Source organism: Pipra filicauda, unplaced genomic scaffold (genome assembly GCF_003945595.2).
Source record: "Pipra filicauda isolate LSUMZ 115617 unplaced genomic scaffold, ASM394559v2 scaffold35_size7292922_pilon, whole genome shotgun sequence".
In the NCBI taxonomy this organism is placed as follows: domain Eukaryota; kingdom Metazoa; phylum Chordata; class Aves; order Passeriformes; family Pipridae; genus Pipra; species Pipra filicauda.
Window position 1 is genome coordinate 216,771 of NW_024104487.1, and position 27,921 is coordinate 244,691.

At 51.4% G+C, this 27,921-nt stretch overlaps 1 protein-coding gene across 4 annotated transcripts in view; it reads left to right on the forward strand.

The window, feature by feature from the left end:
* The first annotated feature begins 3 nt into the window (after positions 1–3).
* The window catches only part of SPTBN1 (spectrin beta, non-erythrocytic 1), a 114,588-nt gene continuing 86,670 nt past the window's right edge, over positions 4–27,921 (forward strand). Inside the window, exon 1 of one of the 4 annotated variants that reach the window (XM_027737413.2) lies at positions 4–83. The gene's annotated coding sequence lies outside the window, so the exon portion shown is untranslated. Of the gene's footprint in view, positions 84–359; positions 451–677; positions 751–1,185; positions 1,209–27,921 lie in introns of those variants that run through there. The other 3 variants (XM_027737415.2, XM_027737416.2, XM_039384513.1) reach the window with 3 other exon arrangements.

Here is a 27,921-nt window from a genome sequence, read left to right on the forward strand (position 1 = left end):
CGGGAGGCTGTGGGAGCGCGGGCCGGCGGAGGGGCAAGACCTGGCGTGAGCGCAGGGCAGGCCCCGCAGCAGCAGCAGCACAGGTGAGGGTGCCCGGGGGATGCGGGGAGATGCGGCGGCCGCGCCGAGCCCCCCGCGCCGCAGAGTCCGCAGGGCAGGGATGCGGGGCCGTGCCGAGCCCTCCGCAGGGCAGGGTCCTTGGGGCGGGGGATGATGCGGGGCCGTGCCGAGCCCTCCGCAGGGCAGGGTCCTTGGGGCGGGGGATGATGCGGGGCCGTGCCGAGCCCTCCGCAGGGCAGGGGCGCGGGGCGGGGGCTCCCGCGCTGTCCCCGCCCCTCGCTCGCCCCTCTCTCCGCGCCGGGCGGAGCACACGCAGCGCAGCGCCGGGGGCTGCGGGCACCGCCGGCACCGCCCGCCCTCCGCACCGAGCGAGAGCCGCGCCGCACGGAGGTAGGGCCGGCCGGGAGCCGGGCACCGGGAGCCGGGGCTGAGCGCGGAGCGGGGAGCGCGGAGCGGGCCCGGCGCTGTCAGACGCGCGGCGGCCCCGCCCTGCCCGGCCCTGCCCTGCCCCGCGGGCCCGGCCCGTCCCCGGGGGCCGCGGCCGCCGCCCCTGCCCCTCTCTCTGCCTCGCTCGCTCCCTCCGCCGGCCGGAGCCGCCCGCGGAGCCGCCCCCGCGCAGCCGCACGCCCGGTGCGGTGCGGTGCGGAGCGGTGCGGTCCTGCTGCCCTGCGCTGCTGCCCCGGAACGCACGTAATGCCCGAGCGCTTCGGGAGCCGGGGCGGGGGGCGGCGCGGGGGGCGCGGGCACTGACAGCGCGGCCCCCGCGGGGCTTTGTGTGCGGGAGCGCTGCGGGGCTGCGGGCGGGGGTGCGGGGCTGGGTGCGGGGCTGCGGTCCGGGAGCCGCCGCTTTCCCCCGCCTGTCCCCGCGGCCGGGGCTCCCGCAGTGAGCGGCGCGATGCGTGGGGCGATTCGGCCGCTCGGGGCTGGCTCCGCTCTTAGGTGGGTACAGGCCTGATTTAACAAAAAAAATATGGCAGACTTGTGCTAGAGACACAGACTGCAGCAGCGCTGAACGCCGCGCTCAGGGCACCGCGGCGGCGGGGTTAGTCAGGAGCTGATGTTTTTCCTCTCGGAGAGATAATATAAAAGCAGAGCGAGCGCTGAATTTGTGATGTTGGTGTCTAAATCGCGAGTAAAATTGTTTAAAGGTGAGTAGCGATCTGTATTTCTGTATCGTACTCAGCGTTGTCTATAGGTATAAATGCTAAGTGTTCAGAACCAGGAGCAGGATTGCAGGGAGAGGGAATAAACTGTCAAGATCCGGAGCGTTCTGTACATCCTTCGACCTCTATTGACAGGATACGAGCATTATGAAACCTGCTCACTGAGCAGTTCGGGAGAAAGACTGGAATTCCCGCAGCCCGGCATCCGCTGACAGGCATCTCGGGAAACAATGCTCCCCGGAGCCGGGGCTGGGGAGGCAGGGCACGGAGGGGAATCTGTTCCGAGGGATATCAGCCGTGTGAAAATGTCAGGGGAGGCTGTGACTCCTCGGGCCATTGCAGGAGGAAGGACTTGCATATGCTCAGTAGGCTCTGGAGAGAGAGAGACAGGAGATGAAAATGCAGTGGGATCAAGGGCTGGGAAGGTGGGTGACGGCAGTGAGATGTGATTTCTAAAGAGCTGATATTATCCTTCGGAATTCTGGTTTTTCTCTCTGTCTGTCGGTAACGCAGAAACGGCTGTAATGATGCCTCCATGACTTAGCAGTGGTTGTGGGGCCGTGGGGAGGGACTAGGGGCTGGCTTCATGTGTCACAACCAGTGCTGGATAAGCAAAAAAGAAAAAAAAAAAACGAAGGGAATATTTTGTTATTTCATGCAGTAGCATAACCACGGAATTACCAAGGAGCTCAGGGTCTGGAACACCACCCGTTTGGGTTTGTCTGTAATGCAGGTTAAGTGCAGCAAATGACACTCAGTCTAAAGCAGGATGCAGCATTTTGGGATAAAATAGCAGCTCGCAGCAGTTGTGTGGCAAAAAGCGTCAGAGGTGCTGTTTCATCTCTGTGGTGGCACCGATCCTGCAGCTTTTGGGATTGCTTGCTGTGTGTTCCTGAGCCCTGCCTGCACCCAGGAGTGAGCAGAGAAGGGTGAGCCCCTCACGTTACGTGTGTGTGAGCCCAGGACGCTGCCCCTGGGCAGCACAAACCGTTTCATGGAAGATGTCTCCTTTTCCTTCATCACATGTAAAATGGAATCAGCTGAACCCCCTGTATGGGATGGGCCTGGAATGCTCGTGTGCATTACGTCACCTGACTAAGGATTTATTTTTCATGTGGGTCAGTTACAGCATTTCACATCTGTAGTTGGATTATTAAATTATTGTATTTCATTAGCAAGGAGTGCCTGGACATCTTCTGTGGAGCACGGAGGGAAAGCTCTGCTCATGCAGATGTTTAAGGCTCGGGCTGCAAAAGTTATTTAGCCCCTTAATCTCTATAGGCACCTAAATTCCTTAGTCATCTGATCTGGGCACAAGTGCACAACCAGGACAACAGTTTGTCATTGCCCGTTAGCCATGAGTCAGCTCCTAAATCCTGCCCAGGCCGGTGGCTGTGGCCACAGGCCTCCTGCTCCCTGTTCCTGGGTCCAGGAAAACCTCTGGAAGTGGTGGAGCCCCAGGGGATGGATGGAGAGCCAGGGCGAGGAGCCCCCAGCACCCCTGGGACCCTGGGGGGTTGTGTAGGAGAGCAGAGCCTGGGAAATCCTGGTTAGACCAGGCCTGTGCTCGTGGTAGGGACTGTGTGGATCCATAAGGGATTTTCTGGCACACCAGCTCACACCGTGGGCTGCTCCTGTTCCCAGCTGATGGAGCTGCCAGCATGTTGGACCCTTCCCTCTGGAAGCTCCTGGCAGCTTTCCCAGGTCAAACCAGCAGGAATCTGGCCTAGAGATATTAAATGTGAAAATCTGGTTGCCTCCTCTTGCTTTCTAGTGCCTTTCCACCTTGGAAATCACCTCGTGTTGGGCTGTGCTCACCAAACACCACTTGTCTGGTGGAGCAAGTGTTGGAGTCACATGGCACCGAGGGGGGTGTGAGCCCTGCTCTGCAGAGCCTGTGGCAGAGCCTGCTTTCCCCAGTGCTGGGTTGTTGTTGTGTTTTTTTTTTCCCCACATCTGGTTTTCATTTGTCAGACTTTTATTATTGCTCTTAAAATGATCTGTTGTGAATTTGTTTTTCTAATGAACACGAATACAACGTTGCAGCAGTTACAGCTGGACCTCTCCAGGCTTTGCCTTCCTTTAATGAAAAAAGGGTTTCAGAGAGATTACATGGTAAAAAAAAAAAAAGAGAAAGACACAATAAAAATTCTTTTTATGCCCAGTAGACCCCGGCTTCTTCAACAGCTTGATCAGAGTGATACAGATCAATTCTACATAGACTTAATCAGACAGGTTTTTTTCTATTTCATCCAACTTTATTTCATTTTTGTGTATTGTTAATCCCAGACATATTTTTTTTACTGGCCATTCCTGATTAAAAAAGCCCAGTTTTGCATGGAAAAAGCTTTGATGTGTATTGTTAGGTGATGGTTGAGTTCATAACAGATTTTATGGCTGGGGGGTTGTGTCTGGAAGTGTTATTTCTGCTTGTAGTGAAATGTGTGTGATTAGCAAAAGATGTGCACCAATGTGTAATCTTTGTGCTCAGGGATTGTGAACATCTTCCTGTGGCCAAGGGCAGATTAAGGTTGAGGATTATATTGAGTTATTGTTTTTCAGCACCATTAACATTTTTCTCAGCCTCTTCTCTGTGAGGGTTTCTCTCGTGGAATGGTGAAAATTTCAGGATGTTCTTACTTTTTCACGTCTTTTCGATTTCCTGATGCTCTTTTCATGTATTGATTATTTAATATATGTATATATTCTTGATATATTGCACAAACTCATATTTATTTCCGAGCTGCATGTGTTTTATCACACCAGAAATCCCTTTGGTGTGTCACCACTGCCGCCAGAGAAACAAACGACACCATTGTGCAGTCGCTTTTATTTCACCATGCGCTGAGTATTGGAACTTTAAAAAGAAATGGTTTGATTTATTCAGCAGCCCCTCACCCCAAGAGGGCAGAGGGAACAAAAGAGCCCCTCCATGTGAAGCCCTGGAGGCAGCAGGTGCTGCCCCACACCTGTTGGACACTGGGAATAGCCTGGCTGGTCATGCCCTTGGAACAGGAGAGGTGTGCCATTAACACCCCGTCCTGGGAGCTAAAAATACTCTGCCATGGAGCTGCTCACAGGTAAATGTTCCACATTTAGCAGGTTTGCCGTTTGCTGGGATTCCAAACAGGGGCTGTTCCCTTTTTGGGACAAGTAGCCAGGCCTGAAGTTACACCTGCTGAGCAGTTTGCCAGGGATGTGTGAAACACATTCAGGAATGGTGTTCCTAGGTTTGGTCTCCTGGTTTTTGCTCACACGTAAAGCTGTACAAAAAGGGAAACCACTTCTCTTCTGTTCAGGGAACATGGATGCTGTGTGGATCAGAGGAGCTGTGGGCTTGCCTTGGAAAAGAATGAGGAGCAAAGTGTTTGTATTTTATTTTTGAGACAAGAATAGAGACTGACTGAAAGCTCAGTTTGACTGGTGTGAGCACTGGGTTTGGTTTTGTTGATCATGGCTCAGTTCAGCTGTGGGGAGGTGGGATATCCCTGAAATGGGCAGTTGCTGCTCCCTGTGTGGTATGTAGGGTCTGGAAGACACAGAGTTGCAGACATGGGAAGATTTCTGGGGTGGAAGATGTAACCAGAGACAAGGGATGCAGAGCTGGAGCAAAGCAGCCCTGCTCTGCTGCCCAGGGAGGGACTGGCACCCAGGCTGATGGATTGGAAGGAGCCAACTTAATGACCAAAGGGAGTGAAGTCCCCCTGTAGGAAGTGCTGGACTGGCTGTTGAGCTCCTTCCTGCCCTCAGTCCAGAGGGACTCAGACCTTTCCTTCTGGCTTTTGTGTTTTCACTTTGCCTCCAGGTTTGATGAAACAGCATCCCGTGGAGGTAATGCCTGTGCTATAAAACCCCAGGGGCAGGGCTGCAGTGGGGTGCCTGTGCTGGTCAGGAAGGATCACAGCCCACCCCAAAATCCGTGGAGTTCTGTTTTCCCTTTGCTCCCTTCCTTGGAGCTGTTACTCCCAGAGCTGGGTGGGAGGTGCTCCGAGGTGACGCAGAGGTTCCTCTCCAAGCCTGGCCTGGCTTTAAGGTTACACTGATTACCCAATTTATCCCAGGCACACATTTTTCCCAAGCCAGACCTACAGGCACCTTTGGGAAGTCTTCAATTTTCCCTGGGGGATTCAGCCCCTGTAGTGTCCCAAGAACGTGGTCAAGGTCTTCTAGGAGACATTGTGTGCACAGATCTGCATCTTTTGGTTCTGTAAGTTCCTGCCTTTTGTTCTGAATTAATCCTATTGCTCTGTGGGTTGATTTATTATAGAATGACATGGAGTGTCTGCTTTTGACTGCTACATGATAAAAGGGAGCCTTGTGTTTGGAAGGGCAAGGAAGCTGTGGATGGATCTTGTTTCTCAGGACGTGGGCAGGTCAGAGCCTGGGTACAGTGGGGCTGATCTGTGGGTAACACAGAGCACACTCTGCTTTTGTGCACCAAATGCTTATTTTTTTCCACTCATAAAATCAATTTTGCTCAGTGCCTGAACACCACAAATGCTCCAGCTAATTATAGCAAGTAGCTCTTCTGGTTTTCTGGCTTAGAAGGGAAAAGGTGCTGCCTGCTGTATGTAAACTACTTTAATGTAGATAAATTTATTTGGGCATCCACAGGTTCTGGTTTGGGCATTCCGAGCACTGGGTTTTGTCTGTAGCTAAAGCAACGATGAGAGTTTCTTCCCAAGGGCTTTCACTGCCTTTTCTCTCAGTGAACAGATATTTAGTGGGAATGTTTTGGGGTGATCTGTAGCAGCCCCTGCAGGGGGGGTGGGTAGCTCGTGGCTCCGGGGTGCCAGTGGCACACACATTTATGGCAGCACTGGAATGCAGCAGGGAGCTTGGAGAAAACCAGTTTTGCCCCTCGCTAGCAAATTCCTGGCTCTGTGCTTTTGGAAGGGGGCTTTGGGCCTAAATCTGCCTTGTGCAAGTCAGTGGGTGCTGGTATTGAGGTGGATCATCCAGCAGAACACCCTTTGTTAGAGCCTGGATCAGGCAGGGGGCTGGCGAGGAGGGTCAGGAGAGTTCTCCATAAGTTACCAGGAATTCCTTGCCCTGTGGGATCCATATGTGGCAAAGAAAACCTGGTTAGTTTAACACTTGCTTGATTTTTTTTGTAACTTAAAATATCGTGACCTTTTTCTGAGCATGATGCTATGAATAATTCTCTTTAATTTCATGATAGTAAGAAGTGAACGGATTAATTGCTACCTTTTTATTTTTAACCTTTTTTTTGAAGTAACGTATTCCTGCAGTAATTTTAAATGCTTTTAGGGAGCCAGATCCCAAGCCTGGAAGAAATCTTGGTTGACTTTGGTGGAGCTGCACTGGTTATCACCATCTGAAAAATCTGCCTCTCGGTCTCTAAGTTTTGATAAAACAAACACTGGAGCCCGTTGTGTTTTATTCTGTTGGTGTTTTTGGCATCGCAGAAGCTTTTCCTGATTGCTTTCCTCATTTGAAGGCTGATTGTACTGGGTGACCTCTTGCTACTGAAGGGTGGGTCAGTTTATGTGGGAAAGTGTTAGTCAGTGTGTCTGGGAGATAAGTGGGACTGCATCCCGACGAGCCGTGTGCGTTAAATCCTGGAATGTGCTGGGGCCGTGCCAGGAGATCGGAGCAGGACTATGCGACAAGCGCGAATGCAGTCACACTCTCCCGAAATAGCCCCGGGGAGAACAGGAGATCTGCAAAGTTATCACTTACCTCATTTTCGCACAAATTCTTTCCTAAAAATGGATTATTGACTGAGGGCTCGGGGTTTGGTTTTTTTTGGTCACGTATTCCACTGGCGTTGGGAGAACGTTTAGGGCGCTCCTGTGGCTTTGGCTGAGGGCAGGACGGGGCTGCAGCTGAGGGGGGAAAAAGCTGGGGTAAAACCACACAACCCCACAGTCCCAGCACAGGAAAAGCCATTTCATATCATCATCATCACCTGAATGAGAAACGAGGTGGGTTTTATCTCGGTGTAGGTCAGTAGGAGCCTCTTCAAATTCATCTTGGGCTCCCTGGAAGCACCAAGGCAGAGATGAATCAGTTGAGCGGCCTCAGACGTGCCTGGACTGGCTGTGGGTGACAGGATTTTGGCACCAGCCCCCGGATCCAAGCAGCCAGTGTTTGGATATTCAAATGAGCAGTGGTTTACCACTGCAGACTGTACATGGGTTTGTTTGAGGGTAAAAATAAGCCAGTTTGATTTTCGCCCCGTGTCAGATGTGTTAGGGGAGGAATGTGATGGCACAGCTTTACTCCTTGGCATAAGCCATTTAAAGTTGAAAGCTGGGACGCCTCAATTAGTTCCTCACAGAAAGAGGATGAGTTGGCTTCTAAATGGGCTGGTGAGAGCAAAGTGTGGGGGCGGCCGGGGAGCCAGGCTGGGACATCCTGAGTCAGCAGGTGCTTGGGCTGAGCCCCGGTGTGAGCCTGCCCAGGGAAGCAGGGATGGAAATAACCATTCCCTGGATGTTTGCACTGCTGCAGGGACCTGCACAGGGAGCTCGGCAGAAGGGAAAATAAAAGTGGGAGCGTTAGGGAATGGTGAGATTGGGAACAGAAAGTCGTGACCTTTCGGTGCCTGCAGATTTGTGCGCCCTGGAAAAGGCAAACAGATTGTTTCATTTGTGGAAAAACACCCGTCAGCTCCTGGGCTGGGGTCAGCCCTGCAGCACCACGAGGTGTAACTGTCCCAAGGAGCCTGTGCCAGCAGTGACATCCCAGCCCCAGGAATTAGGTGCACACGGTGCTTGGGGAAGAGCAGTGTCACCTCTCCTGCGCCGCCGTCCCTGGGCTTCTCCACGGGGAGGAGACTTATCCAGGCTCTGCGTTCTCCTGGTTTACAATCCCTTGGGAAAGGAAGGCTGTGGCAGGGCCCAGGGGGAAGTGGGGTGCGGTGGCTGTGCCCCAACTCTGTTTGGGAAGAGGCTGTGGCGTGGTGGCTCCCTGGCTGTGCCCCCCAGGGGGATTCCCTGACCCCGGGTGCTCCTCTAATCCAGCTTTGCAGCTTCCCAGCGCCCGGGTGTGCAAAGGAGCTTTAGTGCTGCTCAGGAGCTGCTCCGGGGACTGGGACTCAGGTAAAAGGTAAATAGAGGCAAAGGGAAAAAATGTAATCCAATGGAGTTTCACCCAGCTTTGTGTTCCCCAGCCTTGCACACTTTCAGGTTTTGTATTGGGAGGCAGAAAATTTTCCAGAAATGGCAGTTTACGTAAGAGATGTGAATAATGGCTAATAATAAGTTAAACTGCCCTGAAGAGCTGAGAGAGGGGGGAAGCAGGTTATTTTTAGAGGTCTATTCTCATTGTATGCTAGACAAACACGAGTTAGATGGCTTTGAGTTAAACACGTACCACAAAGAAGTAAAGATATTTTCCCCAGAAGAGTATTGAAGTCACCATGGTGCTGTGATAATCTGCACTATCTGCCAGATTAGGAATTAAACTCACAACTGCTTCTTCACTGCCTAGTAAGAAAGAAAGGCCCTTTTATGCTCATTCTCATTCCAGTAGTGTGATTCTTCTTGCTCTGTGATGTGAAGGATCTGCACCCCTGGTTGTCACACAGCATGGGAAGTTGTGCCATTTACCATCACAGCCCGGGGATCGAGGTTTCAAACCATCTTCATGCAGAAATATTCACCAGGCCACATCTGAGATAATTTTGTATCACTCAGTTACATTTCTGAACCATGTTAGAGATGTAAAGATTGTAAAAAACATGCCAGGAGACCGAAATGTCTGTCACCAGGAGTCAGGGCTGGCGATCCCTCCCTGTGGGCAGGTGTGGGTGACAGGGAGCACACAGCTCTTATCTGGCTGTGTCTTTAGTCTGAGTAATCCTAATCAGGCGGTAAATCCCGGGCGAGATTATGGTGCTGGAGCGTGTGGGACAAAGATCAGCTACCCAAGGGCCTGGGGGTGCCTGGTGGGATGTTTCCTGAGGGGCTGAGGTGAACCACGAGCTTTCTGGGACCTTGCAGCGAGCGGGTGGCGCGGCAGCACCGCGAGGGCTGGGCTGTGTGTGCCGCAGCAGGGCTGACAGGTGAGGAGCACATGGACATTCCGGGGCCAGGCGGAGCTCAGGGATGTTTCCACAGCTGCTGCTGAGCAGCAGAAAGTGCCATGAATCACTGGGGCTGCAGTGGCACAGCTCGCTGCAGAGTTCAGAGCGTCCCAAAGTTCCCCACATTCCCGGCGCGGGGCGAGGAACCTCCACGTCACCTCGGGGGCAGCTTTCCGAGCAGCATGGCCCCGCTATTCCAGGGGGCCTGGAACAGTAGGACAGCTGTTTGCATTTTTGACTTCTGGTTGTCATGAGCTGTGGCAGGATGCCAAGGAGCCAGGCGAGAGCCTTGGGCCTGCGGGGAATTTTCAGCCGACTCATGAGATCGGCGCCCACAGCAAAAGTTAAATGTGTCTGTGTATTTTGGGATAGATCCATCTGCTTTATGATATTTAGTAGCTCGGCCATAATATCTAAGAGCAAGCAGGGAGGGCATGCAGAGATATAAAACGAGGGACAAAAATATCCTTGGGTGCATTTTTAGTGCTCCGGTTTGCGGCTCGATCGAAATGGTGCAGTTTGATGGCGATGAGCGTTGGGAAATGGTCGCTGTGGAGGCAGCAGGATTGCTTTGTCAGAGGGGGATGGATTTCCAAATTGCATCCCAAGCGTGTTATTAGAGGATTAAAGGGATGGGCCATTCACCTTGGCTAACTGTCCTGAAACTGTGCTTAATAACACATATAAATATTATGCAAATACCGCTGTAACAACAAACCACATTTTGAATTTGCTTTGTGCCTTGCAAATGACAACATCACTTGTTCCAGTGTTGGGAATGATAATCCTGTTTTCCCCAAACAAAGAGTGCTCCAGTTGCCGGTGTAGTGATAAATATTTAATTTTGAAATATGCCACCTAACTTCCTTTTCTCTGATTGGCCTCAGTAGAGAGTAACAGCCTGGAATGTTATTCCTTCGTTGATTAAGTTAAAATTTAAGAGGAGTTCCCGTTTTTGTTGTCATCAGGAGCAATAAGTTCTTATTCCTGATAAAAATCTGTCTGTTCTGGTTGTGACTGACATCACCTGCTGCCTGGAAAAGGCAGGTTTGTCTCTGCAGAGAGGAAACAGCCCCAGTTTGCATCAGGAATATATAGGTTGGATGTCTGGGAAAACATCTTCCCCAAAAGGGCTGTCCAGCCCTGCCACAGCTGCCCAAGGAATGGTGGAGTCATCCAGGGAGGGTTTAAAGCCCTGTGGATGTGGCACTTGGGGACAGGGCTTAGTGGTGACCTTGGCAGTGCTGAGTTAATGGTTGGGCTTGGTGTTCTTGGGAGTGTTTTACAGCCTAAATGGTTCTGTGATCCCATGGTTTTAGCACTTCCACATCTGCTGGCTTTCAGGCAGAAGTGCCAGGGGAAAAATGCAGTGTTTATTGACTTCAGTTCTCGTGGCAGAATGCAGTTTGTGAGGGAATTCTTCAGAGTGGCTCAGAAATCAGAGCCTGGGTGGCTGCTGGGTTCTGCTTCTGGGTGCTCGTGTTGTTTGTGCTGCTACATGGTCCTTCAATGTTGCACCTCAGGGGTTTGTCCCCAAGAATCACTTGGAAAACCCTTTGCTGCTCCCCTGAGAAGTCAGTGAGCTGCCTCTGAGATGAGATGTGACCTGCCAGAGGGAACAACCTGTTCCCTGGGGTGCTGGTTTGGGAATCAGGGCATTATGGTGGGTTTGGGAGGCTCCAAACTAACTGCAGCCTGTTTTCTTCTTAATAATGATAATTATCCTGTTGTGAAGTGATTGTGTTACCAGCTGGTTCCTGCTCCTCCAGCAGTGGAATGACCAAATCAGCCTTGCCTGGGGTTTGGGTTTCTCCTCCAGGGACTGACGAGCCAATTCCCAGAAAAGGTGTCATGTTTGGGGAAGTGAGGTGCCCTTCGTGTTTGGTGACTGGCACTTGGCACATTTTGCTGTTGATTAATTGCTCCAGGACCCGGCTCTCTTCACTTGAGGAATGATCCTGGGTCTGTTGGTGTGGACTCATTTCCCTCTGGCTGTTCCTGCTGTTGGCAGATTTTAGCCGTGGAAGCCTCTGGGGACCCTCTGTGAGGTGGGATGGAATGGATCCGAGTGGTGTTTGCATTGTGTTTGGCAGAATGTTGTTTAAAAGTTGTGCTTTGTGGGGGGAAATTCAGACAAACCAAACTTTGTGGGCTTCCTGAGTCCCTGGTTTTAGAGGGAAGGCCATGGGCTGTCTTGTGGTGTCAACACAAGGGGGAGGAGGCTTTGTAATTTGAGTGTCTGCTCAAACAGAAACCCAGCGAAGACCAGAAGAAATGCAGCTGAGGGGGGGTTTGTGCAAGCCTATAGTTAATTTTAGTTGGTAGTTTGGGATGTAGGGTTTTTTTATTGATTTTTAATTTCAAGGACTGTTAGGGGATGGGGAAGAAAGGAGCTTCTGTCCCAGTCAGTCCCGGTGCAGTGTGTGCCACCCTGCCAGCCCTGGGGTGAGCTGGGACACCAGGCTGGGCTCAGCAGCTGGTGCTGAGAAGCTTTTCCAGCTAGGAACTTCTGTGCTTGTGCTGCATGGTGGTGTCTGTGATGAGTCTCCCCAGCTCTGTTTCCATGCAGAATCCCGGAGGCACGGGAAGCACAAGCCTCCTGCACAGAACTGGCTGTCAGAGCGTCTTCTTTGGTTGCCTCTGCCTGTGTTACAGTGCCGCGATTGTAAATCATCCACAGAGCCACTGCATTGCTAAAAATAGGCCACCCCTTCTACAAATGCTATTACAATTCTGATATTCAAATGCTAAACCCTCTCTGCAGCGTTAAAAATAGCTGTGAATAGATGGAGAAATTCTCTCCTTGGCCTCAGCCGAGGAGTTAAACATGCAGAGTGTCCAAGGTTTGATCCCGAGCCTGGGGCTGTGTGGGAGTTGGGGCTTCACCCCTGTCCCTTCACCCCTCATCTGTTGTTGTTGTTGAACACGGAGGATGAGTGGGTGGGAGAGAGAAGGGAGCAGGAAGTGGATCAAAGGAGAGCGAGGAGCAGCTAAAAATGAAAGGAGGGAAATAACAGAGCAGAAGGAAAATAAAAATGCCAGATTTAAAGCAGAAAAGTGCATTTCCCGTGGACGAGGCTCCCTCCCAGCCCCGATCCCTGCGGGACAGGGACAGGGACTGGGCTGTGTGAGGCAGACCTGCCTCCTCGAGAGGCTGTGGGTTCAACCCACAACCACGGAATATTGCAGCAAGCCACTAATTGCCTTTGGGAGGCCACTTACAAGGGTGGGAGAGATCCCAGGGATTGAACTCGGTGGGAAGATCAAGGGCTTGGCAAGTTGGGATGTGTGCTCCCAGTGCTGACACCCACAGCCTACACGCTCCAGGAATGCACAAATGAAAGGCAGGTGTTTATTCCCCCCCCCCCCATGTTCTTGTGCATTAACTGAAGTAAAATTTAATAATAAAATACCATTTCAGCAAAATAACTTCCTTCAGTTTGCCATCAACAAAAGAGTTATTGGAAAAGAGAATTTCCTCCGGGGTGAAGTAAAGGACAAGCAAACAGGAATGACCATTGTAGATGTAATGGGGAAAAAAATGGACTTGTCATGTGGCCTGAATGTCATCTTAATGATATTATGAGGCAAGGAAGGAGCCAAACAATGCCCACCTTTTATCATGGAAATGAAGGCCAGAAAGGCTTTCAGCAAACACTGTTTAGCCAAAAATAAGGGCAAAGGAAAATCTAATTTGATCATATAATCCTGTTGGTCCAGGTGAGCCATGGGAGGACTGTTCTCGCTGCCTTTGAAGTTCCAAGTGAAAAGAGATCCTTTTTTCCGTTCTGGAGGAAGGAGACCAGCACTAACATTTATCAGCTTAACTTGGGTTCAGCCAGTTCTTTCCAGCTGGAAACCTCTCTAATGGTCAGAGTCCTCCTGGGAGAGAACTCTGGGGCAGGATATTTCCCTGTGCAGGGCAGATCCCACAAGGCACAACCAGAATGAGTTTGGGTGCTGACACTGTGATGTGTGGCCTAAGGGGCTTGTCCTGGATTTATCCCAGGAGGAATGCTGTTGTGGCTGGGGTGCTGTGCTGCCAGGCTGAGGTGGGGAGGGAAGGGCACTGTAAATCTCCCTGTCGTCCGTCTGTCTGGGATCGCGGCGGGATCGCGGCCCTCCGGCCCTCCAGCGCTCCCCCTCCGTGCCCCAGCAGCTGGCTCTGGAGCTCTGCCCACCTTCAGGAGGTGCTCCAAGGAACAGAGGGCCCATCTGTGTTCTCCCACCTCTCCTGGCACCGTCCTGCTCTGCTCACAGCTCTGCACTCGACTGGCTCTGAACCACATAAACCCAAAGGGCCGTGGACTCCAAGCACGGGTGGAGCACCAGGAGAAGCCCTGCTATGGAGAGGGGAGGGGATGGCTGCTCACACACCACCCTGGGTTTCAGTCCTGCTCTGCAGTGGCCTCTGGGTGCTGTTCCATCAGCCAGTGGTGTTTCTCTGCCCGGATCAGCTGCTGATGTAAAGAGAGCCAGGATTACTGAGCACATCTGTTCGCCTCGGATTAGGTCCCTCAGGTGAGATTTGTACCTGCTTTCCTGCTAAAGGTGGCTGCCTCAGCTCAGGTCTGTGCAGACACGGATTCATTCATTCCTTACCCTCCCCTCAGTAATCAGGGCAGGATTGAATGGCTGGTGTCTGGAAGGTGGCAGTGATGTGGTGAGATGTGCCCCCGGGAGTGCTGGGCAGGCCCTCAGTGCCCCCCTACTGCCTTTACCTGAGCCCAATTAACCACTTTGCATAAAGGGTCTGACGCAGCTGCAGCACCTTGTTAGTGCTTGGTGAGCACTTAAGTGCATTATTTTAATTCAGTGACATCCTGGAGGGATTAAATTCTGGACACTGGCATTGTTTCCTGGGCAGAGCACGCTCGCAGGCTGTGAGCACAGGGCCTGCCTCTGTTCCTTCTTATCCTCCTCTCCGTGGCATTGGAAAAATTGTGGATAAAGAAGATGGGTGAGCAGTGCCAGCTCTGGACAGTCCAGGTGTGTAGGTTATGCGTTTCCCTGACAGTGTGGTGGCACTTCCCGGTGGTGTCAGTGATCCTGGTGTTTCCTGCCAGCTGTACCAGCTTCCCCTTTCTGTGTGGCATCCCCACATCCTTTGTCTCATTCAGTTTTCTTCAGCTACTTTCATTCTGAAATGTTGTTTGAAGAGCTGTGTGGGGCCACATGGTCCCTACAAGCCAGTACATCTCCTGACCCTGCCAGCCCGTGCCCAAGTGGCTGCAGCCATGGCTTGGGGTTTCTCTTGGAGGATATGAAAGTAAAAGTATCTGAAATAGCTTAAGGGGCCTTGGCTTCAGTGCTCACTTTTCACTGACAGAAGCCAGGCCAGCTTTGTAAAGGTGAGCAAAACCCGAAGTTATGTGAGGAGGAATGCCGAGACTTTGGCTGGAAGGGAAAGAGAAGTTGTCCAGACTTATGGCTGGCTGTTCTCAGGAGGGGTAGATTGCTGATCCCTCATCCTCAACGTGCTCATAAACCATCCTCAATTAATTCAGTGGCAGGTTCAAGTGGGAGGAAGGAGAGGGAGTTGTGCTGGTCTGGATGAAAGAGGATCTGCCCGAGGAGCAGACGAGCCCAACTGCAGCTCCTGCAGAGCTTCCAACGTGCCCCTGGTGGTGCTGCTTCAGGACCTCCTTCCTCCCAGCCTTTGCATGGGCACTGAAGGCAAATTTGTCCCTGTCTTCCTTTGTCGATCAGAGTGAAGCAGCGAGGGCTGAGGTAGGAACTGGAGTTCCCAGGACACAGCTGGGAGAGCCTTCTGTCCGTGCTGGGAATCAGGGTGGCCCGGGGCAGCGAGCAGGGATCTGCCACAGCAGACAGGGCTCACGTGTGCTCAGGTGGTCTGGGGGAAAAGTCCTAAACGGGGGGAAAAAAAGACCAAAAAAAAAGCCCTAGCAGCATTCCCAGGGCTAGAGAATTCCTGCACAGCCCTGTGGCCACCTGCTGCTCTCAGGGCTCCTCCCAGGATGTTTTGTGCTGTGTCCACTTTCCTGTTTAACTTGCAATGAATTAAATAGTCTGATGGGTGTGATTTTTTTCTGGTTGAAATCTTTGTGGGTGTTCCCTGGACTTGCAGAGAGGGTGACAACCCCCCTTTGGTCCTGTGAGCAGGGTGCAGGGTCCCAAAATCCCTGTGCTAGAACAGAGCTGCTGTAAGGTGACTGTTTGGGGTAAGGGAAGGAGGGAGGTGACAGTTTTACCTCGGGCTTGGAGCATTGGAGACTCAGTTCATTTGGATGGGAGATTGCTGGTGTCCAACAGCTGAGAAAATGAAGCTTCCAGCATCATGCAGGTAAGGAAGACACTCTGGATTGGAATCTCAGTGCTACGTTGTCTCAAATGAGGTGTGTAGAGATTGTTACTTTGGGGGTAAAACATTAGTTTTGATGTTTTCTGCCAGTTCTGTTGCTAAAGAGAATGGTGATGAGGCTGAATGTGAACCCACCAGTAGAAATGCTTAATGGTTAATTAACGTGCAGGAGCTGTGCAGTCAGCCTGTCCTGCACAGACCCTGTGCTCTGCACTCCTCCCAGTTCAGAGCCTGTGAGGGACACTCAGTACCCAGCAATCCTGCCCCCTGTCACCAGGAACAAATGGGGCATGGAGCTCTCCTAGCACTCAGTGTCCAAAATCAGCAGGGGAAGGTTTAACACTAGAGATGTAAACTGGAACTGTGAGTATCCATTTCTCCAGAGCCACAGTCTGTCCCCTTGCTGGCTTATTTACCTCTCTGAACACCCAGCTCTCCCTTTGCACAGTTGGTGGTGCCTGTTCTATTTTGTCTGATAACCTGTGTGTGGTTGGGTTGCTCCTGCCTGACACCTGGATAGGGGAGCCCAGCCCCTCCCCTTGTGCTGGCTGGCTGGGAGAGGAGCTCCTGGATCCCTGCTTGGCCTAGGAGGAGCTGAGAGTCAGGAATCGTTTCCATCCCTAAATGCCAGCCCTGGTGTCCCTCAGAGGGAAGACAGGCCCTGGCAGCCCTGGGGTTGTATGGAATGTCTGAGACTCTCCATGATTTCCTGCTCTCCAGATTCCCCTCCTGCCTGTAACCCACACCCAGCACTGCTTTGTCCTGGATTTGGCCAGCCTGGAGAGGTGCCTTGCTGTGCTGCAGCTCTCAAGGCAACAAATCCACCCAGGTGTCACCGTGCCCAAAGGCCTCGGAATTACGATGCTGGATGGGGCTCTGATGGTCACAGTGGGTGCCAGAACTGCTGATCCTGAGGTACAAGCAGCCTCAGGGAGAATGGCCTGTTTTAAATCAGTGTTCAGTGTCGCTGTTCCTGCCCTGTGTGTGGGCTTCTGGTGTGAACTCAGGCTTGGACAGTCCCCAGTTTTGAGTTTCACCCCCTCTGTGTTCCCTGCAATAACATCTCTTAATGTTGTGCTTCACCAGGGGGAATCTGAGAGCAGCCACTGGTGAAGGGAGCAGAGGAACACAGAGGGCTGGGCGCCTGCCTTGGGAAGCTGGAGGCTTTCAGCAGCCTCCAGCAATTCAGAGGTTTTATTTTAGATCAGGATTTCTATTGGTCTCTCAGTTAATTTCCCAAAATTCACAGGTTGCCCAAAGCTTCTGGAACAGGGTAGCACTTGTATTTGTGCTGCTTATATCCATTTTACATCAAAATACATCACAACAGGCTCTGAAAAGTGTGCAGCAGAACTGAGCTGCAGAACAGCCCCCGTGCTGGTGTACAGGACCTGTGGTAATTTTGAGTGGTATGAAGTTCTAATAGGCATTAAATCTTTGCCAAATATCCAGCATAACTGCTGTGTATCTGCAATTAATAAGTAATTCAGCCATGCCAAAGTCAAGCAAGCACAAATCCCCTTTATACTGTACCATCTGTCTAATCTATCTGTGTCAAATATGGCTTGTTTGGGTCTGCCCTTCTGCAGCCTGTGCTGGGCAGATGTAAATTAAAATTTCTGCTCACCAAAATAGTTTTTTTCTGGCTTTTTGTAGCTCAGGTAACCAGCCTAGGTTTGCTGCTAGTTTTTATAATGTATTGGGTAAACAAGAACGTGGTGGCCAGCACAAATGTTTTTGTCATGGTTGGCCAGGGGTTTTTACAGCTCCAGCCCCTTCCTAGCAGTTCCTGGGCACAGCATTCCAGTGGAATAGCTGGAGAAGGGCTTGTCCTTCGGGCACTTGCAGGGTGACAAACACCAAAATGGATGCTGTAGATCCATCCATTGCCCGCTCCCACGGCTTGGGAGGAGCAGGAGTTTGCTCTCTGGGGCTGTTGCTGGAGCAGCACACACACAGCCTGCACTGCTCATCGCCCTCCCAGGAGAACCACACTGCAGAGCTTTTCTTTGGAGAAAGGAGCCACATCCAATCTGAAAATGGTGTGGTTTTACTTATTCAGTGGCATTACCACGCTCTGCTGCTCATCCAGTACCTTCCCTCTGCCTCACTCAGTTGTTTTTTGTCTCCAGCCTTCACATGCATGTGCTTTATACAGAGTCTCCTGGTCTCCAGACAGCCTGGAGAGCAGGGAGAGCCAACTCCAGCATTCAGGAATTAAAATGGCTGAGTCGCCGTGTGGTGAGACAGTGTTAAGATGGAGCCAACCAAGCAGATCCTTCTAGAAACAAGAGGGGTCGCTTTTGCTGTCCCTGCTGAAGTGATGAGGCTCCTTCCTGTGTGTTGTTGACACTGATGCCATCACTAAGATGTGTTTTATGTAGAATTCCACCTCCGGTGCTTCTCTCCGGCCGCAGTAAATCCCAAGTGGTGCCCGAGTAGAAACCAACAGGAAGAGAAAGGACAAAGCCCTGCTCCCAGCTCAGCTTTAACCTCTTGCTGTCCCCAGCACGTGGCTTTTCATGGAGAGTATAATAATTGAAAAGCTGGCATGGTGTAATCCCGAGGTTTATATCAAAGCCTCTTACGGGTGCATCACGCATTTCCAAACGCTCCCATTAATGTATTCTCTTGGAGAAACACACTGATCCAGGCGCTTCCTGGCTTTACCATTCCAAATAAGGATGCCTTAATTACTGCTGACCTGATTTGAATAGGGGCTGGGCTGATTTCATTTAAAATATTGATTGCATTGGATTGGTTATGCTTTTGCTTTATTCCTGGAACAGCCACCATCCTCCCTTAAATCTGTGTGTTGGGATCCAGCCTCGTCCCTGTTCCCATCACAAAGGGACGCAGTGCTGGCCTGACCTTGCCAGTTAAAGCTTTCCTTGCGCTTTTCCGTGTCATTCCTCCCTTTTTGTGGTGGTAGCCAGCTCTGGCGTGTGGGTGGAAGCCACGGAGAGGATGGTGGTCAGGGCTCCAGGACACATCTGGTCCACCCCAGGCTGCGGTGCCAGCACCACTTGTGAGGTCTGGGGGAGCTGCACTTTCCCTGAGGAGCTGTTCCACTGCACTTCTGGTGATGGGGGGAGCTGGGCTTTCTCCAGATCCACGGGAGCTCCGGGGGTGAGATCAAAGCACAGCTGGTCGGGGAGCGGGGAGAGCATCCGACCACAAATAATTGTTCCAGCCTGAAACGCCGAGTGACAGTGAATGGCATTTGAAACAAGTGCTGGGGTGGGGCTGCTCAAATCTGTTCCTGGTCGGGCTTAGAGAACTGGTCCCACTGCATTTAAACTGTCCAACCAGCGTTGGGTCTGAAATCCTTCAAAAGAAAGGACTTCCCTGGTTGAGCGTTTCTTTGTTTTTTCTCTGTGCTCTCATTTGGCAGCGCTTTGAAAGCCTTAAGGTTTTGGTTTTGCCTTGAAAGTGAAAACAACGCTCAGGATTTCCCCCAGGAAACGAGGCTTTTAGAGCCTGCAAAGCCAGCGAAGAGCTCTCCCCTCTGGAGGTTCGTCCTCCTCCAAGATGGCTGTGGAGGGATGTGTGGGAGAAGGGAAAAGCAGGAGGACCTGGAGAGCTGCCAGGCATTTAAAAAGGGCTGAGTAGTAAACAGTCATTAGGTGGAAAATGATCAGGATTAGCGCTTTCTAAATGGCCCCAGGGCTGTGATGTTTTTTTTTTTGGGGAGGGGGGGGTTGTTGATGTTTTTTTGTTAGTGTAAACCTGCGGGTGTAAATGTGAAATTTGTGAGAATCTGAGCTTTTCAAAAGCAAAAGCTAAATAAGGTTCTGCCATTTGTCTGCAGGCGTTCCCTCATGGCTGTATCACCCTGTTGTACTTATTCTTCCTTTATAGCTTTTTAATTCTTATTAGATTGAAGAATCATTGCAGGTACATGAAATAAGATAATACTGCCATAATATTGACCAATCTGTTCAGGGTCCCAGCAATGATGGCAGGTGAAGGATGTCTCTTCCTCCCTGCGTAGGAATTGCTTCATCTATTTCCATAACCCGAGACAACTCAAGACCTTAGTCTTCTGAAATTCAGGGACAAGGTGGAGGTTTTCCATAGGAAGCCCTGAATGCAGGGATGTGACTCCAGAAACTACAGTGGAGCTGGATACAATGGGCTACAGAGGCTGTGCTGCAGCTTTGCTGTCCTTGGAGGCACTTGGTCAGATTCAAACCTGATGATAAAAGCAAAGCAAACCCCAACCCCATGAATTGAGTTGGATTCTGCTTTCCTGCCTCAGGGTGGAATTTAGAGCAGTTTTGGGTGGCCTGTGCAAATTCCGAGAGAGATACAGTACCCTTTCTGAGCCACTTTTTATACTCCTGGAAGAACCACAACCCAAAAGGGCTGAGGGTTTCAGGCCATCACTCCATCCATTGGGAACAGCAGGAAACAGCTCAGTAACTGCTCAGGGGATGGAGTCAGTGTGCAGTGGAAGTGTTTCTTCCCTAAAAGCACAGTTGTGACTGACAAAGTGCATTTCAGAGCTGTAGGAAAAACTTAGTCTCCGTAGACTTATTCCAACCAAATTTAGCAGATCGACTCTTTTTCAGCTGGGAACTGGGTGTCAGAGTCTGTGACGAGGGCCCGACCTTCACGTGACCTGTGCTGTGTCAGCCACGGGCTGGGAAGGATGAAATCATTGTTCAGGAAGGACTGACCAGCAGCTGTGGGAAAGGTGGAGGGAAGTGCCAGGTTTCCTGGCCAAGCCGAGGTGTGCATGGGCATGGAGGGGAGGGAGCCTGGGTGCCACAGCAGGAGCATCACTGTGTTGGTTTGCAGAAATACCACCTTTTTTTGGTGGTTTATCCTCTTCTATAAGTGCTTGGAAAAACAAGCAAGTGGAATGTGCCTCCTTTCGCCGTTTTGTGCTGGTGGAAAGAAATCACTCGTGACGTGACGTGATTGGAAATGGCAAAACCATCACAGGTCAGTTATGAAAAATGCCGGTGACTTCCCTGTGTTTGTTCTTTCCTACTGGTTGCTGTCGGCCCCAGAACTTTGCACCTCCCAAATATTTTGTAGAGTCGATTTAATGAACCAAACTGGCTGGGACTGGGTTACTTTTGCAGGCAGCTTAACCTGAGCCTTGGGCCTCAGTGAGGTTGGGGCTCTGTGTACCAGAAGCAGCAGTCCCCAAAAATGTTGAGCAGATGTCACTTGCCAGATAATAAGAAAAAAAAAAAAAGGCAAAAATCATTAGGTATTTGGAATACTGAGAGGTTTAATCATGAATTCTAACTGCTGGGGATTTGGCATGATGTGTCAGGTTTAGTTTTTGGGCCACGAAGTAAGAAAGAAATAGTCTGATTGCATTCGAAAGTTGCCAGATAATGAAAGCAACTGCCAAGATCTTATTTAAATATGAAATGAATATCGAGTGGCATTTATGGAACTCTGAAGGGAGATCGTTACTGAGAGGAGACAAGTGGAGATCAGAAGTTATTGCTTTCTGAAGGAGGAATTCTAGAATATTCTTCCAGGATAGCACACATAGTTATCTTATTAAAAACTCCAAAAGCAAACAGGTGATAGAAACAATCTGTAAGATCCTGTCCACTGGGGAGAGCTCCATAAATCTTCAACATCTGTACCCAATTATTGAGCTTCTCCAGGTTTTTTTTTTCCCCCCGTAGTGCACATTTCTCACTATGAACTAATAGTACATAATAATAAAATCTTGGGTGTCTGCCAGCACAAACAGGGCTTTGGCTGACTTTTCCAGTGTTTGTGGAAGTAGAAAAGCAATGCAGCTGTTGGGTTGGGCCTGTGCCAGCTCAGGATCCATTTCCCAGACAAAGAAAAACTGCAATCAGAAAGAAATAATCATCAGATATTTTCCATGTCGTTGCTCCGTGCAGGTTTTTCTGCGCTGTCGTGACTGTGGGGTTTGTCGGCGGGTTCGGGGCTCTGCGCCTGGAGCCATCACACACTTACACTGGGTTTGCTCCTGGTTCTTCCCCCGTGAGATGGGGCTGAGACCTCGGTGTGGAAATACTTGGTGCTGTTTCCCCTTGAGCCCAACGCAAAGAGCCGTGAAGGTTTTGGGCCAGTTTGCTGTTATTTTGTTCCCGTCCCCATTTCCCTTCCTGGGGTGTGCGGGGCGGGCGGCGCCGCTCCCTGCACACCAAACCCTGCTCACGTGGGGCCAGGAGCTGCTCAGAGCCAAGTGCCAATAGCAATAGTGGGATATTTGGAAGGAGACAATGTCATTGGTGTGTTTATTTGCCTGTTTTGCTTAGAGAATCCAGAGCTGTGAATAAGGAGCAGGACCTCGTGCCCCAGGCTGCTCTCGGGGAGCCGGCGTGTGTGGCCCTGGGGAGCAGAGGAGCCCTTTTCCCGGCCCTGCCTCCTGGAAAACGCCTTTGGCTGGGTGTGCAGCCAAGTTCCAGGCTTGAGGGGTCAGCTGGGCAGGGCTGGTTGGGGTTTTTGTGGTGGCTGTCCTTGGCTGGGGGAGCTGGACTCACTGGGAGAAGCGTTTTGGGGGTGGCATGCAGGACAACACTCCAGGCATTAGCAAACTGCCACGGAAAACCTGGAAAGAGTCATGGCTGTATCATATATAAAATGATAAATATCTCCATCTCACACGAGGCAACACATAAGGATGTGCACTAAAATATTTATAACAAAAAAAAAATTCTCAGCCACAGTTGAAACATCAAAGAACCAAAATACTGACCTGAGTTATTTAAGATGTAGCTTTTCTGGGGTTTTGCTTCCCTTCTTCTCATCCTATTTCCCAGGGTTTTAAATTCTGGCCTGTGTGCTTTTTCCTCCCAGGATGCATCTCAAACTGTTTGGTCACCAATGTCCTGACTAACAAATTGACTTAATTTAGATGGCATTAAGGCTCTTTAACCCATCTCCAGGGCAGGGATGCACTGAGGGCCTGTGGGCGTGCGTTTCAATGAAGGCAGTTATGATATATATTTCTCTTCCTTGCCTGACTATTTTATCTATGCATCAGATGAAAGTTGAAGGGGAAAGATTTCTGTTAGTCTTGTGGGGAGTTGGCCAAAAAAAAAATGTGAAGAATGTAGAAAGGAATTAACAGCTGGTGTCCATTTAAAACTTCCATGTGGGCAAATGCAGGGGATCTGCTCGGTTTTACCTGTTGTCTTCCCCTGGTCGGTGCCCACTAACCCACCAGAGGTTTAGTTCAGAATGAGGAGGCCAGTTTGGATGTGGTGCTCTGGGTTCCCCTGCCAAGAAACTAATGAGTGGATGATGTGTTTTGTTTCCCCTGGGGAGGATGAGACACGTTTCCTCCTCTTTGGGAGCCAGCGGCTCAAGCTGTGCTTGGTTACTCGAACCAGAAATCTTGTTGGCCCTGTAGAATCGTGCCCTGCACTGTCTGACTTGGTGATTGACTTGTGTGACTGCTGACATTTCCCTCCTTTCCCGGGGAAGGATTCTTCTCCAAGCAGCTTTGGCCATGGTTTTGGTTTAGCACAGTGAGGGATGTGCATGTGCAGTGCTGCTGCAGTTTGTGCGAATTGGCAGAACCATTTTTAACACCCCTGGTTTCAAGTGGGTATTTAGTATCAAACTGCTCTGTTTCTCAGTTCGCTTTCCAACCAGTTCTTAATCCAGAGGAATACCAGTATTCCCTGACCAACAGTTAAGCACTGTCTTCACATCATCTCGCCAAAAAGTTGTCCTGTTGTAAGTTATTCTGGGTTTATTTTCATTAGAGAGAGAGCAGTTAAAATCCACATGGTACCTTTGACACGCTCCAGTGCTGTGCTAAGTTTGGCCACGGAGAGGCAAAGCTTTGTGTGATCCTGGCTGTGATTTGGGTTCCAATATCCCAGGGAAGTGCATGTTCTGGAGTGGTCTCCTCTGGGACCACCACACTGTCCAAATCAGGGTTCTCTGCTAGGCCAGTTCTTTGTTCAGACCTCCGGGGCCGACGAAGCCTCTCTAGCTAAAGCAGAGCTCGCTCAGGGGGGAGGTCTGGGAATCTCTGGTTCCTGGAGCAGAACCTGTGTGAGAGCAGGTGGGTATCCGGGCATTGCCGGGGAGTGACTGTCCCGTGTCTCATTAGTGACAGTCCCGCGGAGTGACTGTCCCGTGTCTCATTAGTGACAGTCCCGGGCTGTCGGACTTGGGGCTGCTCCTTCGGCGTTGGTGCTGGAGCTCCGTGTGCTGCAGCAACCAGCTGTTGCTCCAGCTCTGTGCCTGCTGTTCCCTTTTGGAGCGTGTCAGCAAACCCTTCCCCGCTCCCGCCCCCGGCATCTGGGGTTTGTTGCTTGTTTGTTTGCTAATTCAAAACCTGCCGACTGCGGAGCAGGTTATTTCATCCAGGCTGGCCCTTTAAATTGCTTCCATGCCTGCCTGGCTATGAAATATCGCTAATAAACAGAGTCCAGAACAAAAGCCTCCGCAACAAAACATCCTTTTCTCCCTGGGCGTCTCCCTGGGTGCGGTTTCCCACCGCTGCTCTGCAGTTTGGGGGCAGAGCCAGAACAGCTCAGTCTCATTCTTCCTCCCTGGAAGTTGTCATCGATCAGGCAGCCTCCCCCGAGCAGCAGCTCCGAGAGGGAGGAGGCTCCTGTACGCAGCCTGTCCCGAATTTCTCCTCCTTGGCTGAGCGATGGAGCCTTTCCCTGCCCTTACATAAAAACCTCCGGCGCGGAGGAGGTTTGTCGAGGTGTAAATCAGCGTAGCTTGACATTCCTCCCTGTTTTTGTGCCCTCTCCCTCAGGGACACGCCAGGACTGGGAGTGTGCTGAGCCTCCCACGGCCGCCTCTCGTTCCGGCGGTGCCTGAGCTCGGCACTGCGGCAGGAGCGGGTGGGCGGCAGCCCCTCCCGCCGGGAAGGGAACGGGAGCCTGGGCACAGCTCCCGCTCACTCCCACTCAGCCACAGGTTGGACGGCTGTTGGTTGAGCCGGGACCTTGAGGAAGGGTGGGGTGTGGAAGGGGAGAGGGGGAATGGAAGGGCAGCGGGGACGGCAGCTGGCTGAGCGCTCAGCCTGCGTGCTTGGCAGCCTCCTCCCGTTAAGGAGGTCAGAGCGATCGCATCTCCTCGGGAGACGGGAATGTGCTCCTGAGGGAAGCGGGGCAGTGCCTGCAGGCAGCCCTTGTGCTCGCACATAGCAAGGGCAGGGCTGGGGGTGCTCTCGTTGTACATGTAACTCGGGGTCGTTTCTGCGTGGGCCCGACAAGTGGGGCAGAACCCTCCAGTTCTGGCTTTGTGGTTGAAGCAGCCCCGTGGCACAGCCCTCTGGTGCCTCTCCCTGCCCAGAAACTTGGCTGTGTCTCTCTTCACTTGAATGAACAAAACAGATACAACCCCATATCAGTAGCTCGTGTGGTCACACAGAGGCAATCGCAGCATTTGCTGAACGACCAGGTGACTCCCGGGTGGTACCTTTTCCCTGAGGAATGTTGTGTTGTGGGTTGCTGACTGTCAGGGCCCGTGGGCTGGTGTTGTCTCCGTGATGCCCCTCAGCCAGGTCCCACCTGCCAGTTTGCTGGAGCACTGTCCAAATAAACAGTGATGTCACCGAGGACACTCGGGGTGTCTGGCACTGCCTGCCAAGGTTGGGTTGTGGCTGAGGCCGAGACATGAAGCTCTCTCTGCACAGACAGCACTGCCTTCATCCGAAGGGGAGCCAACTGTCTGACAGACCCGAGGGGTGGCTCTGCTTCCAGCCCTTCCCACCCACACAGCAGGTTCCCAAGGCTCTGCTTCTCCAAAGCTGGGTCAGAGTAGAGAACAGAACACGGGAAACTCCTTTCCAAGGGTACCGGGTTTTTACTGGGACTCTAAATACTAAAATAGACTTTTTGGTTTTTTTCCACTCTGGAAAAAGGTAAATACCACTGTAGACAGTTGCCCTGTATTTTCACATTCTTCTGGTGAAGGTCAACCCACAGATAGCCTCTAGAACACGGTGATACTAAATATTGTCCTTTAAATGCTCTGTGACTGGGGAAGGAATTTTTTTTTTGGTAGTTTCTTTGGAAGCCTGTTGATAACTAGTGAAGTACATCAGCAATTCCAGGGTCAACATTTTCTCTCTGAGTGTTTACTAGTGGCCTGCTGACAGTGGGGTGTTCCTCAGAAAAAGGACTGGCGTGCCAGCTGCTGGGTGCAGATGATGCCATGGATCGGTGCACGGGCACACAGGAGTTGTCCTGTAAAGCCCTCACAGCATTCAGGATGCTATTCCAGCCCCCCCAGAACACAGGCCCTGGGTTTGCTGCTCGTTTGTCACTTTTCAAAGTGACCCAGCTGCGTTTGCTTTTTGGATGGCCGAGCACCAGGACAAGGCTGCAAAGCCTGAAGGGCAGATTTGGCAAATTTAGAACTCATTGACTGACACTTGATTTTGCCTCCATGGGAACACCTTCCCCAGGCCTAGGCTTTGGAAAAGGCACTTTCTGGATGGGTTACCCTACTCAGAAGTGCAGCTATTCCTGAAAATGGGTGGGAGATCTAATAACTGGGATGTAGCAATGGAGGTGGGGAGAGAAACTGCAGAGCTGAGCTGGTGCCCCAGGTGTTCTCCAGCCAAGCCATTTGCATGGCAGGACACTCCCAGATATCCTAGTAGTTCCAGAGGCTGTCTTTCACCGACACAGGAAACACTATGAAGGTGGTGAAAGCGTTTTTTAAAAGCGATTGACCAAGAGCTGCAGATTGAAATCTGTGGCAACTCCTTTGTTGACTCAGAAGCAGAAAACAGGATGGTGGGTTTAGAGAACGCCCAGCTGATGTTCCAGCAGATGTTTTGGGTGCTGAGTTACATCTCCTTTGGCCACGTTGGATACAAAGGTGGTTTGTGAGTTGAAGCTGTGTTTAATCCGTGGGTCTCACCTGAGCAGCCATGGGTTACCTGGGGTAGGTACTGGAGTTGAACTGTACTCGTACAAAACTCGCCTCGCCCAGCAGTGATCCTTGAAGGAAAGCCATAAACACACAGGAAAGAGGTTGAGTACTCTATGTTTTTCCTAAAAGCTAAGCAAAGATGTTGTATTCTTTGAGCTGGGCCCGGCACTGGCAGCGTGGGGGGTTTTATTCCCACAGCCCTCACGGGTGTGCTGTGTCACACAGGCTCTGCTGGATCCCAGCAGCCCTTCCCTGTCGGCAGGGATGGAGGAATGAGCTGAGGGCTGAGCACAGAGCCCTCCCCTCAGCTTGGCACAATGTGTTTTACATTCTGCAAGTGATGAGGGGAAAGAAAGGGCAGTCCCAGGAGGGATCTGGGGCTTGCTTACTCCATCCTGAAGTGCTACGTGTGGTAAGTTCAGTTCTGCCTCATCCTTGTGCTCCCCTTTATTAACTTCTTCCCAAAACCTGCCACTTTCTACCTAAAATGTCTCAGACTTTTTCTGGTTTAGACTTTTCATGGTTTGTATAGTTGGTGGAGGAGCATGGGCTTCTCTAAAGGATGGTTGAGGCAATATCCATATCATCCATTCCGGGATGAAATCCATCTGAAGCCTCCCCCTGCCCCCTCTGTGTTTAGGAGGCTCTCCAAAGGACGTTGGCACATCTTGGGTTGCATCCTCAGCTGGGTGGAGCTGCCTCAGGTTACAGAGGACAAATTAGGATGCTATATATCAATTAAATTATTGTAAAGTCTTCAGGAAAAGCTGGAATCCAGATTTGCCAGGTAACGGATGGGAAACTGGGCGAAACTCTGTCCCTCTAAATGCGGAGAGAATCAGAGCAGGTTTTGATGGTCTGTGCTGGAACTGAAAGGTTTGAAGTAGAGATTCACATTTACTAAACAACCTATTTTGAGTCTCTCTGAGCTCCTCTGTGCCCTTGGCTGTGTTGGACTCCTTGTCTGTGCACGTGGTGCTGGGTGTGCACCAGTCCCCCGCTGGCAGCACTGGGGTCTCCAGTGGGGCTGTTGCTGTTCACAGGGAGCAGCACAAACACTTCCTGAAGTTGTTTCAGTGCTCATTTAATATGTACCCACGTCCCAGCAGGAGTCTGATATCCCAGGGACCTCAGAAGGAAAATAAGAGCCTGCAAACCACTCTTAACTCCCTGGTCCCTGGTTTCAAGTGATGGGTTATCTGAGCTGTGGGAAGCAGAGCTCACTCGTGAAGGACGGGCTGCATGATTTTAATGACCTTTGCAGGCTTTTCCAGCCTGGATTGGGAATAAAGAGGCTTCAGTCTTGTCTTGTTTGTGCATTCCTGGAGTGCCCTACACGCTGATTGTGGCATTTGAGTCCCTGGTAGCACAGCCTGTCCCCCCTTGGCTGTGACCTTTCAGGGAGCTTCGGGCTCTCGGCCTCCACATCCCAGAGCCTGGACAGCCAGAGGAGTCGGCAC